This window comes from Struthio camelus, chromosome 3, assembly GCF_040807025.1.
Source record: "Struthio camelus isolate bStrCam1 chromosome 3, bStrCam1.hap1, whole genome shotgun sequence".
NCBI lineage: Eukaryota > Metazoa > Chordata > Aves > Struthioniformes > Struthionidae > Struthio > Struthio camelus.
The window spans coordinates 138,304,194-138,319,778 of record NC_090944.1 but is presented as its reverse complement, the minus strand read 5'-3'; positions in this window follow the sequence as shown (position 1 = coordinate 138,319,778).

Here is a 15,585-nt window from a genome sequence, read left to right as displayed (position 1 = left end):
CCTCCGAATGTCTTTCGGGGAGGGCGAGGGGCCTCCGAGTGGCTTTCGGGGAGGGCGAGGGGCCTCCGAGTGGCTTTCGGGGAGGGCGAGGGGCCTCCGAGTGTCTTTCGGGGCGGGCGAAGGGCCTCCGAATGGCTTTCGGGCAGGGCGAGGGGCCTCCGAGTGGCTTTCGGGCAGGGTGAGGGGCCTCCGAGTGGCTTTTGGGGAGGGCGAGGGGCCTCCGAGTGTCTTTCGGGGAGGGCGAGGGGCCTCCGACTGGCTTTCGGTGAGGGCGAGGGGCCTCCGAGTGTCTTTCGGGGTGGGCGAGGGGCCTCCGAGTGGCTTTCGGGGAGGGCGAGGGGCCTCCGAGTGTCTTTCGGTGAGGGCGAGGGGCCTCCGAGTGTCTTTCGGGGAGGGCGAGGGGCCTCCGAGTGGCTTTTGGGGAGGGCGAGGGGCCTCCGAGTGTCTTTCGGGGAGGGCGAGGGGCCTCCGAGTGGCTTTCGGGGAGGGCCAGGGGCCTCCGAGTGTCTTTCGGGGTGGGCAAGGGGCCTCCGAGTGGCTTTTGGGGTGGGCGAGGGGCCTCCGAGTGTCTTTCGGGGAGGGCGAGGGGCCTCCGAGTGTCTTCCGGGGAGGGCGAGGGGCCTCCGATTGTCTTTCGGGGAGGGCGAGGGGCCTCCTAGTGTGTTTCGGGAGGGCCCGGGGCCTTCGAGTGGCTTTTGGGGAGGGCGAGGGGCCTCCGAGTAGCTTTCGGGGAGGGCGAGGGGCCTCGGAGTGTCTTTCGGGGAGGGCGAGGGGCCTCCGAGTAGCTTTTGGGGAGGGCGAGGGGCCTCCGAGTGTCTTTCGGGGAGGGCGAGGGGCCTCCGAGTGGCTTTCGGGGAGGGCGAGGGGCCTCCGAGTGGCTTTTGGGGAGGGCGAGGGGCCTCCGAGTGGCTTTCGGGGAGGGCGAGGGGCCTCCGAGTGTCTTTCGGGGAGGGCGAGGGGCCTCGGAGTGGCTTTCGGGGTGGGCGAGGGGCGTCAAAGTGTCTTTCGGGGAGGGTGAGGGGCCTCCGAGTGGCTTTCGGGGAGGGCGAGGGGCCTCCGAGTGTCTTTTGTGGAGGGCGATGGGCCTCCGAGTGGCTTTTGTGGAGGGCGAGGGGCCTCTGAGTGTCTTTCGGGGAGGGCGAGGGGCCTCGGAGTGGCTTTCGGGGAGGGCGAGGGGCCTCCGAGTGTCTTCCGGGGAGGGCGAGGGGCCCCTGAGTGTGTTTCGGGGAGGGCTCGGGGCCTCCGAGTGTCTTTCGAGGTGGGCGAGGGGCCTCCGAGTGGCTTTCGGGGAGGGCGAGGGGCCTCCGAGTGTCTTTCGGGGAGGGCGAGGGGCCTCGGAGTGGCTTTTGGGGTGGGCGAGGGGCCTCCGAGTGGCTTTCGGGGAGGGCGAGGGGCCTCGGAGTGGCTTTCGGGGTGGGCGAGGGGCCTCCGAGTGGCTTTCGGGGAGGGCGAGGGGCCTCCGAGTGTCTTTCGGGGAGGGCGAGGGGCCTCCGAGTGTCTTTCGGGGTGGGCGAGGGGCCTCCGAGTGGCTTTCGGGGAGGGCGAGGGGCCTCCGAGTGGCTTTCAGGGTGGGCGAGGGGCCTCCGAGTGTGTTTCGGGGAGGGCGAGGGGCCTCCGAGTGTCTTTCGGGGAGGGCGAGGGACCTCGGAGTGGCTTTCGGGGAGGGCGAGGGGCCTCCGAGTGTCTTTCGGGCAGGGCGAGGGGCCTCTGAGTGTCTTCCGGGGAGGGCGAGGGGTCTCGGAGTGGCTTTCGGGGTGGGCGAGGGGCCTCCGAGTGGCTTTCGGGGTGGGCGAGGGGCCTCGGAGTGTCTTTCGGGGAGGGCGAGGGGCCTCCGAGTGTGTTTCGGGTAGGGCGAGGGGCCTCCGAGTGTCTTTCGGGGAGGGTGAGGGGCCTCCGAGTGGCTTTTGGGGAGGGCTAGGGGCCTCCGAGTGGCTTTCGGGGAGGGCGAGGGGCCTCCGAGTGTCTTTCGGGGAGGGCGAGGGGCCTCCGAGTGTCTTTCGGGGAGGGCGAGGGGCCTCCGAGTGGCTTTCGGGGAGGGCGAGGGGCCTCCGAGTGGCTTTTGGGGAGGGCGAGGGGCCTCCGAGTGTCTTTCGGGGAGGGCGAGGGGCCTCGGAGTGGCTTTCGGGGTGGGCGAGGGGCGTCAAAGTGTCTTTCGGGGAGGGTGAGGGGCCTCCGAGTGGCTTTCGGGGAGGGCGAGGGGCCTCGGAGTGGCTTTCGGGGTGGGCGAGGGGCGTCAAAGTGTCTTTCGGGGAGGGTGAGGGGCCTCCGAGTGGCTTTCGGGGAGGGCGAGGGGCCTCCGAGTGTCTTTTGTGGAGGGCGATGGGCCTCCGAGTGGCTTTTGTGGAGGGCGAGGGGCCTCTGAGTGTCTTTCGGGGAGGGCGAGGGGCCTCGGAGTGGCTTTCGGGGAGGGCGAGGGGCCTCCGAGTGTCTTCCGGGGAGGGCGAGGGGCCCCTGAGTGTGTTTCGCGGAGGGCTCGGGGCCTCCGAGTGTCTTTCGAGGTGGGCGAGGGGCCTCCGAGTGGCTTTCGGGGAGGGCGAGGGGCCTCCGAGTGTCTTTCGGGGAGGGCGAGGGGCCTCGGAGTGGCTTTTGGGGTGGGCGAGGGGCCTCCGAGTGGCTTTCGGGGAGGGCGAGGGGCCTCGGAGTGTCTTTCGGGGAGGGCGAGGGTCCTCCGAGTGGCTTTCGGGGAGGGCGAGGGGCCTCCGAGTGTCTTTCGGGGAGGGCGAGGGGCCTCCGAGTGTCTTTTGGGGAGGGCGAGGGGCCTCCGAGTGTCTTTCGGGGTGGGCGAGGGGCCTCCGAGTGTCTTTCGGGGAGGGCGAGGGGCCTCCGAGTGGCTTTCAGGGTGGGCGAGGGGCCTCCGAGTGTGTTTCGGGGAGGGCGAGGGGCCTCCGAGTGTCTTTCGGGGAGGGCGAGGGACCTCGGAGTGGCTTTCGGGGAGGGCGAGGGGCCTCCGAGTGTCTTTCGGGCAGGGCGAGGGGCCTCTGAGTGTCTTCCGGGGAGGGCGAGGGGTCTCGGAGTGGCTTTCGGGGTGGGCGAGGGGCCTCCGAGTGTCTTTTGGGGTGGGCGAGGGGCCTCCGAGTGGCTTTCGGGGTGGGCGAGGGGCCTCGGAGTGTCTTTCGGGGAGGGCGAGGGGCCTCCGAGTGTGTTTCGGGTAGGGCGAGGGGCCTCCGAGTGTCTTTCGGGGAGGGTGAGGGGCCTCCGAGTGGCTTTTGGGGAGGGCTAGGGGCCTCCGAGTGGCTTTCGGGGAGGGCGAGGGGCCTCCGAGTGTCTTTCGGGGAGGTCGAGGGGCCTCCGAGTGGCTTTCGGGGAGGGTGAGGGGCCTCCGAGTGGCTTTCGGGGAGGGCGAGGGGCCTCCGAGTGTCTTTCGGGGAGGGCGAGGGGCCTCCGAGTGTCTTCCGGGGAGGGCGAGGGGCCTCCGAGTGTCTTTCAGGGAGGGCGAGGGTCCTCCGAGTGTCTTTCGAGGAGGGCGAGGGACCTCTGAGTGTCTTTCGGGGAGGGCGAGGGGCCTCCGAGTGTCTTTCGGGGAGGGCGAGGGTCCTCCGAGTGTCTTTCGAGGAGGGCGAGGGGCCTCCGAGTGGCTTTCGGGCAGGGCGAGGGGCCTCCGAGTGTCTTTCGGGGAGGGCGAGGGGCCTCCGAGTGTCTTTCGGGGAGGGCGAGGGGCCTCCGAGTGTCTTTTGGGGAGGGCGAGGGGCCTCCGAGTGGCTTTCGGGGAGGGCGAGGGGCCTCCGAGTGGCTTTCGGGGTGGGCGAGGGGCCTCCGAGTGTCTTTCGGGGTGGGCGAGGGGCCTCCGAGTGGCTTTCGGGCAGAGCGAGGGGCCTCCGAGTGGCTTTCGGGGAGGGCGAGGGGCCTCCGAGTGTGTTTCTGGGAGAGCGAGGGGCCTCGGAGTGGCTTTCGGGGAGGGCGAGGGGTCTCGGAGTGTCTTTCGGGGTGGGCGAGGGGCCTCCGAGTGTCTTTCGGGGAGGGCGAGGGGCCTCCGAGTGTCTTTCGGGGAGGGCGAGGGGCCTCCGAGTGTGTTTCGGGGAGGGCGATGGGCCTCCGAGTGGCTTTCGGGGAGGGCGAGGGGCCTCCGAGTGTGTTTCGGGGAGGGCGAGGGGCCTCCGAGTGTCTTTCGGGGAGGGCGAGGGGCCTCCGAGTGGCTTTCGGGGTGGGCGAGGGGCCTCGGAGTGTCTTTCGGGGTGGGCGAGGGGCCTCCGAGTGTCTTTCGGGGAGGGCGAGGGGCCTCCGAGTGTCTTTCGGGGAGGGCGAGGGGCCTCTGAGTGGCTTTCGGGGAGGGCGAGGGGCCTCCGAGTGTCTTTCGGGGTGGGCGAGGGGCCTCCGAGTGGCTTTCGGGCAGAGCGAGGGGCCTCCGAGTGGCTTTCGGGCAGAGCGAGGGGCCTCGGAGTGTCTTTCGGGGAGGGCGAGGGGCCTCCGAGTGTCTTTCGGGGAGGGCGAGGGGCCTCCGAGTGTCTTTCGGGGAGGGCGATGGGCCTCCGAGTGGCTTTCGGGGTGGGCGAGGGGCCTCCGAGTGTCTTTCGGGGAGGGCGAGGGGCCTCCGAGTGTCTTTCGGGGAGGGCGAGGGGCCTCCGAGTGGCTTTCGGGGAGGGCGAGGGTCCTCCGAGTGGCTTTCGGGCAGGGCGAGGGGCCTCCGAGTGGCTTTCGGGGAGGGCGAGGGGCCTCCGAGTGGCTTTCGGGGAGGGCGAGGGGCCTCCGAGTGGCTTTCGGGGTGGGCGAGGGGCCTCCGAGTGGCTTTCGGGGTGGGCGAGGGGCCTCCGAGTGGCTTTCGGGCAGAGCGAGGGGCCTCCGAGTGTCTTTCGGGGAGGTCGAGGGGCCTCCGAGTGGCTTTTGGGGAGGGCGAGGGGCCTCCGAGTGTGTTTCGGGGAGGGCGAGGGGCCTCCGAGTGTCTTTCGGGGAGGGCGAGGGGCCTCCGAGTGTCTTTCGGGGAGGGTGAGGGGCCTCCGAGTGGCTTTCGGGGAGGGCGAGGGGCCTCCGAGTGTCTTCCGGGGAGGGTGAGGGGCCTCCGAGTGTCTTTCGGGGTGGGCGAGGGGCCTCCGAGTGTCTTTCGGGCAGGGCGAGGGGCCTCCGAGTGTCTTTCGGGGAGGGCGAGGGACCTCGGAGTGGCTTTCGGGGAGGGCGAGGGGCCTCCGAGTGTGTTTCGGGGAGGGCGAGGGGCCTCTGAGTGTCTTTCGGGGAGGGCGAGGGGCCTCCGAGTGTCTTTCGGGGTGGGCGAGGGGCCTCCGAGTGTCTTCCGGGGAGGGCGAGGGGTCTCGGAGTGTCTTTCGGGGTGGGCGAGGGGCCTCCGAGTGGCTTTCGGGGAGGGCGAGGGGCCTCCGAGTGTCTTTCGGGCAGGGCGAGGGGCCTCCGAGTGTCTTTCGGGGAGGGTGAGGGGCCTCCGAGTGGCTTTCGGGGAGGGCTAGGGGCCTCCGAGTGGCTTTCGGGGAGGGCGAGGGGCCTCGGAGTGTCTTTCGGGGAGGGCGAGGGGCCTCCGAGTGGCTTTCGGGGAGGGTGAGGGGCCTCCGAGTGTCTTTCGGGGAGGGCGAGGGGCCTCCGAGTGTCTTTCGGGGAGGGCGAGGGGCCTCGGAGTGTCTTCCGGGGAGGGCGAGGGGCCTCGGAGTGGCTTTCGGGGAGGGCTAGGGGCCTCCGAGTGTCTTTCGGGGAGGGCGAGGGGCCTCGGAGTGTCTTTCGGGGAGGGCGAGGGGCCTCCGAGTGGCTTTCGGGGAGGGCGAGGGGCCTCCGAGTGTCTTTCGGGGAGGGCGAGGGGCCTCCGAGTGTGTTTCGGGGAGGGCGAGGGGCCTCCGAGTGTCTTTCGGGGAGGGCGAGGGGCCTCCGAGTGTCTTTCGGGGAGGGCGAGGGGCCTCCGAGTGGCTTTCGGGGAGGGCGAGGGGCCTCGGAGTGGCTTTCGGGGTGGGCGAGGGGCCTCCGATTGTTTTTCGGGGAGGGCGAGGGGCCTCGGAGTGGCTTTCGGGGTGGGCGAGGGGCCTCCGAGTGTCTTTCGGGGAGGGCGAGGGGCCTCCGAGTGTCTTTCGGGGTGGGCGAGGGGCGTCAAAGTGGCTTTCGGGGAGGGCGAGGGGCCTCCGAGTGGCTTTCGGGGTGTGTGAGGGGCCTCCGAGTGGCTTTCGGGGAGGGCGAGGGGCCTCCGAGTGGCTTTCGGGGAGGGCGAGGGGCCTCCGAGTGGCTTTCGGAGTGAGCGAGGGGCCTCGGAGTGTCTTTCGGGGAGGGCCAGGGTCCTCCGAGTGTCTTTCGGGGAGGGCGAGGGGCCTCCGAGTGTCTTTTGGGGAGGGCGAGGGGCCTCCGAGTGTCTTTCGGGGAGGGCGAGGGGCCTCCGAGTGTCTTTTGGGGAGGGCGAGGGGCCTCCGAGTGTCTTTCGGGGAGGGCGAGGGGCCTCCGAGTGTCTTTCGGGGAGGGCGAGGGGCCTCCGAGTGTCTTTCGGGGTGGGCGAGGGGCCTCTGACTGTCTTTCGGGGAGGGCGAGGGGCCTCCGAGTGGCTTTCGGGGTGGGCGAGGGGCCTCCGAGTGGCTTTCGGGCAGAGCGAGGGGCCTCCGAGTGTCTTTTGGGGAGGGCGAGGGGCCTCCGAGTGGCTTTCGGGGAGGGCGAGGGGCCTCCGAGTGGCTTTCGGGCAGGGCGAGGGGCCTCCGAGTGGCTTTTGGGGAGGGCGAGGGGCCTCCGAGTGTCTTTTGGGGAGGGCGAGGGGCCTCCGAGTGGCTTTCGGGGAGGGCGAGGGGCCTCCGAGTGGCTTTCGGGGTGGGCGAGGGGCCTCCGAGTGTCTTTCGGGGTGGGCGAGGGGCCTCCGAGTGGCTTTCGGGCAGAGCGAGGGGCCTCCGAGTGGCTTTCGGGGAGGGCGAGGGGCCTCCGAGTGTGTTTCTGGGAGAGCGAGGGGCCTCGGAGTGGCTTTCGGGGAGGGCGAGGGGTCTCGGAGTGTCTTTCGGGGTGGGCGAGGGGCCTCCGAGTGTCTTTCGGGGAGGGCGAGGGGCCTCCGAGTGTCTTTCGGGGAGGGCGAGGGGCCTCCGAGTGTCTTTCGGGGAGGGCGAGGGGCCTCCGAGTGGCTTTCGGGGAGGGCGAGGGGCCTCCGAGTGTGTTTCGGGGAGGGCGAGGGGCCTCCGAGTGTCTTTCGGGGAGGGCGAGGGGCCTCCGAGTGGCTTTCGGGGTGGGCGAGGGGCCTCGGAGTGTCTTTCGGGGTGGGCGAGGGGCCTCCGAGTGTCTTTCGGGGAGGGCGAGGGGCCTCCGAGTGTCTTTCGGGGAGGGCGAGGGGCCTCCGAGTGTCTTTCGGGGAGGGCGAGGGGCCTCCGAGTGTCTTTCGGGGAGGGCGAGGGGCCTCGGAGTGGCTTTCGGGGAGGGCGAGGGGCCTCCGAGTGTCTTTCGGGGTGGGCGAGGGGCCTCCGAGTGGCTTTCGGGCAGAGCGAGGGGCCTCCGAGTGTCTTTCGGGGAGGGCGAGGGGCCTCCGAGTGGCTTTCGGGGAGGGCGAGGGGCCTCCGAGTGGCTTTTGGGGAGGGCGAGGGGCCTCCGAGTGTCTTTCGGGGAGGGCGAGGGGCCTCCGAGTGGCTTTCGGGCAGGGCGAGGGGCCTCCGAGTGGCTTTCGGGGTGGGCGAGGGGCCTCGGAGTGTCTTTCGGGGAGGGCGAGGGGCCTGCGAGTGTCTTTCGGGGAGGGCGAGGGGCTTCCGAGTGTCTTTCGGGGAGGGCGAGGGGCCTCCGAGTGGCTTTCGGGGAGGGCGAGGGGCCTCCGAATGTCTTTCGGGGAGGGCGAGGGGCCTCCGAGTGTCTTTCGGGGAGGGCGAGGGGCCTTGGAGTGTCTTTCGGGGAGGGCGAGGGGCCTCCGAGTGTCTTTCGGGGCGGGCGAAGGGCCTCCGAATGGCTTTCAGGCAGGGCGAGGGGCCTCCGAGTGTCTTTCGGGGAGGGTGAGGGGCCTCCGAGTGGCTTTCGGGGAGGGCGAGGGGCCTCCGAGTGTCTTTCGGGGAGGGCGAGGGGCCTCCGAGTGTGTTTCGGGGTGGGCGAGGGGCCTCGGAGTGTGTTTCGGGGAGGGCGAGGGGCCTCCGATTGTCTTTTGGGGAGGGCGAGGGGCCTCCGAGTGTCTTTGGGGGAGGGCGAGGGGTCTTCGAGTGGCTTTTGGGGAGGGCGAGGGGCCTCCGAGTGTCTTTCGGGGAGGGCGAGGGGCCTCTGAGTGGCTTTCGGGGAGGGCGAGGGGCCTCCGAATGTCTTTCGGGGAGGGCGAGGGGCCTCCGAGTAGCTTTTGGGGAGGGCGAGGGGCCTCCGAGTGTCTTTCGGGGAGGGCGAGGGGCCTCCGAGTGGCTTTCGGGGAGGGCGAGAGGCCTCCGAGTGGCTTTCGGGGAGGGCGAGGGGCCTCCGAGTGTCTTTCGGGGAGGGCGAGGGGCCTCCGAGTGGCTTTCGGGGAGGGCGAGGGGCCTCGGAGTGGCTTTCGGGGTGGGCGAGGGGCGTCAAAGTGTCTTTCGGGGAGGGCGAGGGGCCTCGGAGTGTCTTCCGGGGAGGGCGAGGGGCCTCGGAGTGGCTTTCGGGGTGGGCGAGGGGACTCCGAGTGTCTTTCGGGGAGGGCGAGGGGCCTCCGAGTGTCTTTTGGGGAGGGCGAGGGGCCTCCGAGTGTCTTTCGGGCAGGGCGAGGGGCCTCTGAGTGTCTTCCGGGGAGGGCGAGGGGTCTCGGAGTGGCTTTCGGGGTGGGCGAGGGGACTCCGAGTGTCTTTTGGGGTGGGCGAGGGGCCTCCGAGTGGCTTTCGGGGAGGGCGAGGGGCCTCGGAGTGTCTTTCGGGGAGGGCGAGGGGCCTCCGAGTGTGTTTCGGGGAGGGCGAGGGGCCTCCGAGTGTCTTTCGGGGAGGGCGAGGGGCCTCCGAGTGGCTTTCGGGGAGGGCGAGGGGCCTCCGAGTGGCTTTCGGGGAGGGCGAGGGGCCTCCGAGTGTCTTTCGGGGAGGGCGAGGGGCCTCCGAGTGGCTTTCGGGGAGGGTGAGGGGCCTCCGAGTGGCTTTTGGGGAGGGCGAGGGGCCTCCGAGTGTCTTTCGGGGAGGGCGAGGGGCCTCGGAGTGTCTTCCGGGGAGGGCGAGGGGCCTCGGAGTGGCTTTCGGGGTGGGCGAGGGGACTCCGAGTGTCTTTCGGGGAGGGCGAGGGGCCTCCGAGTGTCTTTTGGGGAGGGCGAGGGGCCTCCGAGTGTCTTTCGGGCAGGGCGAGGGGCATCCGATTGGCTTTCGGGGAGGGCGAGCGGCCTCCGAGTGGCTTTTGGGGAGGGCGAGGGGCCTCCGAGTAGATTTCGGGGAGGGCGAGGGGCCTCCGAGTGTCTTTCGGGGAGGGCGAGGGGCCTCCGAGTGTCTTTCGGGGAGGGCGAGGGGCCTCCGAGTGTCTTTCGGGGAGGGCGAGGGGCCTCCGAGTGGCTTTCGGGGAGGGCGAGGGGCCTCGGAGTGGCTTTCGGGGAGGGCGAGGGGCCTCCGAGTGGCTTTCGGGGAGGGCGAGGGGCCTCCGAGTGGCTTTCGGGGTGGGCGAGGGGCCTCCGAGTGTCTTTCGGGGAGGGCGAGGGGCCTCCGAGTGTCTTTCGGGGTGGGCGAGGGGCCTCCGAGTGGCTTTCGGGGAGGGCGAGGGGCCTCCGAGTGGCTTTCGGGGAGGGCGAGGGGCCTCCGAGTGGCTTTCGGGGAGGGCGAGGGGCCTCCGAGTGGCTTTCGGAGTGAGCGAGGGGCCTCGGAGTGTCTTTCGGGGAGGGCCAGGGTCCTCCGAGTGTCTTTCGGGGAGGGCGAGGGGCCTCCGAGTGTCTTTTGGGGAGGGCGAGGGGCCTCCGAGTGTCTTTCGGTGAGGGCGAGGGGCCTCCGATTGGCTTTCGGGGAGGGCGAGGGGCCTCGGAGTGGCTTTCGGGAAGGGCGTGGGGCCTCGGAGTGGCTTTCGGGGAGGGCGAGGGGCCTCCGAGTGTCTTTCGGGGAGGGCGAGGGTCCTCCGAGTGTCTTTCGGGGAGGGCGAGGGGCCTCCGAGTGTCTTTCGGGGTGGGCGAGGGGCCTCCGAGTGTCTTTCGGGGAGGGCGAGGGGCCTCCGAGTGGCTTTCGGGGAGGGCGAGGGGCCTCCGAGTGTGTTTCGGGGAGGGCGAGGGGCCTCCGAGTGGCTTTCGGGGAGGGCGAGGGGCCTCCGAGTGACTTTCGGGGAGGGCGAGGGGCCTCCGAGTGTCTTTCGGGGTGGGCGAGGGGCCTCCGAGTGGCTTTCGGGCAGGGCGAGGGGCCTCCGAGTGGCTTTTGAGGAGGGCGAGGGGCCTCCGAGTAGCTTTTGGGGAGGGCGAGGGGCCTCCGAGTGTGTTTCGGGGAGGGCGAGGGGCCTCGGAGTGTCTTTCGGGGAGGGCGAGGGGCCTCCGAGTGGCTTTCGGGGTGAGCGAGGGGCCTCCGAGTGTCTTTCGGGGTGGGCGAGGTGCCTCCGAGTGGCTTTCGGGGTGGGCGAGGGGCCTCCGAGTGGCTTTCGGGGAGGTCGAGGGGCCTCCGAGTGGCTTTCGGGGAGGGCGAGGGGACTCCGAGTGTCTTTCGGGGTGGGCGAGGGGCCTCCGAGTGGCTTTCGGGGTGGGCGAGGGGCCTCCGAGTGGCTTTCGGGGAGGGCGAGGGGCCTCCGAGTGGCTTTCGGGCAGAGCGAGGGGCCTCCGAGTGGCTTTCGGGGAGGGCGAGGGGCCTCCGAGTGTGTTTCTGGGAGAGCGAGGGGCCTCGGAGTGGCTTTCGGGGAGGGCGAGGGGTCTCGGAGTGTCTTTCGGGGTGAGCGAGGGGCCTCCGAGTGTCTTTCGGGGTGGGCGAGGGGACTCCGAGTGTCTTTCGGGGAGGGCGAGGGGCCTCCGAGTGTGTTTCGGGGAGGGCGAGGGGCCTCCGAGTGTGTTTCGGGGAGGGCGAGGGGCCTCCGAGTGTCTTTCGGGGAGGGCGAGGGGCCTCCGAGTGGCTTTCGGGGAGGGCGAGGGGCCTCCGAGTGTCTTTCGGGGAGGGCGAGGGTCCTCCGAGTGTCTTTCGAGGAGGGCGAGGGGCCTCCGAGTGTCTTTCGGGGAGGGCGAGGGGCCTCCGAGTGTCTTTCGGGGAGGGCGAGGGGCCTCCGAGTGTCTTTCGGGGAGGGCGAGGGGCCTCCGAGTGTCTTTCGGGGAGGGCGAGGGTCCTCCGAGTGTCTTTCGAGGAGGGCGAGGGGCCTCCGAGTGTCTTTCGGGGAGGGCGAGGGGCCTCCGAGTGTGTTTCGGGGAGGGCGAGGGTCCTCCGAGTGTCTTTCGAGGAGGGCGAGGGGCCTCCGAGTGTCTTTCGGGGAGGGCGAGGGGCCTCCGAGTGTCTTTCGGGGAGGGTGAGGGGCCTCCGAGTGTCTTTCGGGGTGGGCGAGGGGCCTCCGAGTGTCTTTCGGGGAGGGCGAGGGGCCTCCGAGTGGCTTTCGGGGAGGGCGAGGGGCCTCCGAGTGGCTTTCGGGGAGGGCGAGGGGCCTCCGAGTGTCTTTCGGGGAGGGCGAGGGGCCTCCGAGTGGCTTTCGGGGTGGGCGAGGGGCCTCCGAGTGGCTTTCGGGCAGAGCGAGGGGCCTCCGAGTGGCTTTCGGGGAGGGCGAGGGGCCTCCGAGTGTGTTTCTGGGAGAGCGAGGGGCCTCGGAGTGGCTTTCGGGGAGGGCGAGGGGTCTCGGAGTGTCTTTCGGGGTGGGCGAGGGGCCTCCGAGTGTCTTTCGGGGTGGGCGAGGGGCCTCCGAGTGTCTTTCGGGGAGGGCGAGGGGCCTCCGAGTGTGTTTCGGGGAGGGCGAGGGGCCTCCAAGTGTCTTTCGGGGAGGGCGAGGGGCCTCCGAGTGTCTTTCGGGGTGGGCGAGGGGCCTCCGAGTGTCTTTCGGGGAGGGCGAGGGGCCTCCGAGTGTCTTTCGGGGAGGGCGAGGGGCCTCCGAGTGTCTTTCGGGGTGGGCGAGGGGCCTCTGAGTGTCTTTCGGGGTGGGCGAGGGGCCTCCGAGTGTCTTTCGGGGTGGGCGAGGGGCCTCGGAGTGGCTTTCGGGCAGAGCGAGGGGCCTCCGAGTGTCTTTTGGGGAGGGCGAGGGGCCTCCGAGTGGCTTTTGGGGAGGGCGAGGGGCCTCCGAGTGGCTTTCGGGCAGGGCGAGGGGCCTCCGAGTGGCTTTTGGGGAGGGCGAGGGGCCTCCGAGTGTCTTTCGGGGAGGGCGAGGGGCCTCCGAGTGGCTTTCGGGGAGGGCGAGGGGCCTCCGAGTGGCTTTCGGGGTGGGCGAGGGGCCTCGGAGTGTCTTTCGGGGAGGGCGAGGGGCCTGCGAGTGTCTTTCGGGGAGGGCGAGGGGCCTCCGAGTGTCTTTCGGGGAGGGCGAGGGGCCTCCGAGTGTCTTTCGGGGAGGGCGAGGGGCCTCCGAGTGGCTTTCGGGGAGGGCGAGGGGCCTCCGAGTGGCTTTCGGGGTGGGCGAGGGGCCTCCGAGTGTCTTTCGGGGAGGGCGAGGGGCCTCCGATTGTCTTTCGGGGAGGGCGAGGGGCCTCCGAGTGTCTTTCGGGGAGGGCGAGGGGACTCCGAGTGTCTTTCGGGGAGGGCGAGGGGCCTCCGAGTGTCTTTCGGGGTGGGCGAGGGGCCTCCGAGTGTCTTTCGGGGAGGGCGAGGGGCCTCCGAGTGTCTTTCGGGGTGGGCGAGGGGCCTCCGAGTGGCTTTCGGGGTCGGCGAGGGGCCTCCGAGTGTCTTTCGGGGAGGGCGAGGGGCCTCGGAGTGGCTTTCGGGGAGGGCGAGGGGCCTCCGAGTGGCTTTCGGGGAGGGCGAGGGGCCTCCGAGTGTGCTTCTGGGAGAGCGAGGGGCCTCGGAGTGGCTTTCGGGGAGGGCGAGGGGTCTCGGAGTGTCTTTCGGGGTGGGCGAGGGGCCTCCGAGTGTCTTTCGGGGTGGGCGAGGGGACTCCGAGTGTCTTTCGGGGAGGGCGAGGGGCCTCCGAGTGTGTTTCGGGGAGGGCGAGGGGCCTCCGAGTGTCTTTCGGGGAGGGCGAGGGGCCTCCGAGTGGCTTTCGGGGAGGGCGAGGGGCCTCCGAGTGTCTTTTGGGGTGGGCAAGGGGCCTCGGAGTGTCTTTCGGTGAGGGCGAGGGGCCTCCGAGTGTCTTTCGGGGAGGGCGAGCGTCCTCCGAGTGTCTTTCGGGGTGGGCGAGGGGCCTCCGAGTGTCTTTCGGGGAGGGCGAGGGGCCTCCGAGTGTCTTTCGGGGAGGGCGAGGGGCCTCCGAGTGTCTTTCGGGGAGGGCGAGGGGCCTCCGAGTGTCTTCCGGGGAGGGCGAGGGGCCTCCGAGTGTCTTTCAGGGAGGGCGAGGGTCCTCCGAGTGTCTTTCGAGGAGGGCGAGGGACCTCTGAGTGTCTTTCGGGGAGGGCGAGGGTCCTCCGAGTGTCTTTCGAGGAGGGCGAGGGGCCTCCGAGTGGCTTTCGGGCAGGGCGAGGGGCCTCCGAGTGTCTTTCGGGGAGGGCGAGGGGCCTCCGAGTGTCTTTCGGGGAGGGCGAGGGGCCTCCGAGTGTCTTTTGGGGTGGGCGAGGGGCCTCCGAGTGGCTTTCGGGCAGAGCGAGGGGCCTCCGAGTGTCTTTTGGGGAGGGCGAGGGGCCTCCGAGTGGCTTTCGGGGAGGGCGAGGGGCCTCCGAGTGGCTTTCGGGGAGGGCGAGGGGCCTCCGAGTGGCTTTTGGGGAGGGCGAGGGGCCTCCGAGTGTCTTTCGGGGAGGGCGAGGGTCCTCCGAGTGGCTTTCGGGGTGGGCGAGGGGCCTCCGAGTGGCTTTCGGGCAGAGCGAGGGGCCTCCGAGTGGCTTTCGGGGTGGGCGAGGGGCCTCCGAGTGTGTTTCTGGGAGAGCGAGGGGCCTCGGAGTGGCTTTTGGGGAGGGCGAGGGGTCTCGGAGTGTCTTTCGGGGAGGGCGAGGGGCCTCCGAGTGTCTTTCGGGGAGGGCGAGGGGCCTCCGAGTGTGTTTCGGGGAGGGCGAGGGGCCTCCGAGTGTCTTTCGGGGAGGGCGAGGGGCCTCCGAGTGTCTTTCGGGGAGGGCGAGGGGCCTCCGAGTGGCTTTCGGGGAGGGCGAGGGGCCTCCGAGTGTCTTTCGGGGAGGGCGAGGGGCCTCCGAGTGTCTTTCGGGGTGGGCGAGGGGCCTCCGAGTGTCTTTCGGGGAGGGCGAGGGGCCTCCGAGTGTCTTTCGGGGAGGGCGAGGGGCCTCCGAGTGGCTTTCGGGGAGGGCGAGGGGCCTCCGAGTGTCTTTCGGGGTGGGCGAGGGGCCTCTGAGTGTCTTTCGGGGAGGGCGAGGGGCCTCCGAGTGTCTTTCGGGGTGGGCGAGGGGCCTCCGAGTGGCTTTCGGGGAGGGCGAGGGGCCTCCGAGTGTCTTTTGGGGAGGGCGAGGGGCCTCCGAGTGGCTTTCGGGGAGGGCGAGGGGCCTCCGAGTGGCTTTCGGGCAGGGCGAGGGGCCTCCGAGTGGCTTTTGGGGAGGGCGAGGGGCCTCCGAGTGGCTTTCGGGGAGGGCGAGGGTCCTCCGATTGGCTTTCGGGGTGGGCGAGGGGCCTCGGAGTGTCTTTCGGGGAGGGCGAGGGGCCTGCGAGTGTCTTTCGGGGTGGGCGAGGGGCCTCCGAGTGTCTTTCGGGGAGGGCGAGGGGCCTCCGAGTGTCTTTCGGGGAGGGCGAGGGGCCTCGGAGTGGCTTTCGGGGAGGGCGAGGGGCCTCCGAGTGTCTTTCGGGGAGGGCGAGGGGCCTCCGAGTGGCTTTCGGGGTGGGCAAGGGGCCTCCGAGTGTCTTTCGGGGTAGGCGAGGGGCCTCCGAGTGGCTTTCGGGCAGAGCGAGGGGCCTCCGAGTGTCTTTCGGGGAGGGCGAGGGGCCTCCGAGTGTCTTTCGGGGAGGGCGAGGGGCCTCCGAGTGTCTTTCGGGGTGGGCGAGGGGCGTCAAAGTGTCTTTCGGGGTGGGCGAGGGGCATCAAAGTGTCTTTCGTGGTTGGTGAGGGGCCTCCGAGTGGCTTTCGGGGAGGGCGAGGGGCCTCCGAGTGGCTTTCGGGGTGGGCGAGGGGACTCCGAGTGTCTTTTGGGGTGTATGAGGGGCCTCCGAGTGTCTTTCGGGGTGGGCGAGGGGCCTCGGAGTGTCTTTTTCGGGAGGGCGAGGGGCCTCCGAGTGTCTTTCGGGGTGGGCCAGGGTCCTCCGAGTGTCTTTCGGGGAGGGCGAGGGGCCTCCGAGTGTCTTTCGGGGAGGGCGAGGGTCCTCGGAGTGGCTTTCGGGCAGGGCGAGGGGCCTCCGAGTGGCTTTTGGGGAGGGCGAGGGGCCTCCAAGTGGCTTTCGGGGAGGGCGAGGGGCCTCCGAGTGGCTTTCGGGGAGGGCGAGGGGCCTCCGAGTTTCTTTCGGGGAGGGCGAGGGGCCTCGGAGTGTCTTCCGGGGAGGGCGAGGGGCCTCCGAGTGTCTTTCGGTGAGGGCGAGGGGCCTCCGAGTGGCTTTCGGGGTGGGCGAGGGGCCTCCGAGTGTCTTTCGGGGAGGGCGAGGGGCCTCCGAGTGTCTTTTGGGGAGGGCGAGGGGCCTCCGAGTGGCTTTCGGGGAGGGCGAGGGGCCTCCGAGTGGCTTTCGGGGAGGGCGAGGGGCCTCCGAGTGTCTTTCGGGGAGGGCGAGGGGCCTCCGAGTGTCTTTCGGGGAGGGCGATGGGCCTCCGAGTGGCTTTCGGGGTGGGCGAGGGGCCTCCGAGTGGCTTTCGGGGAGG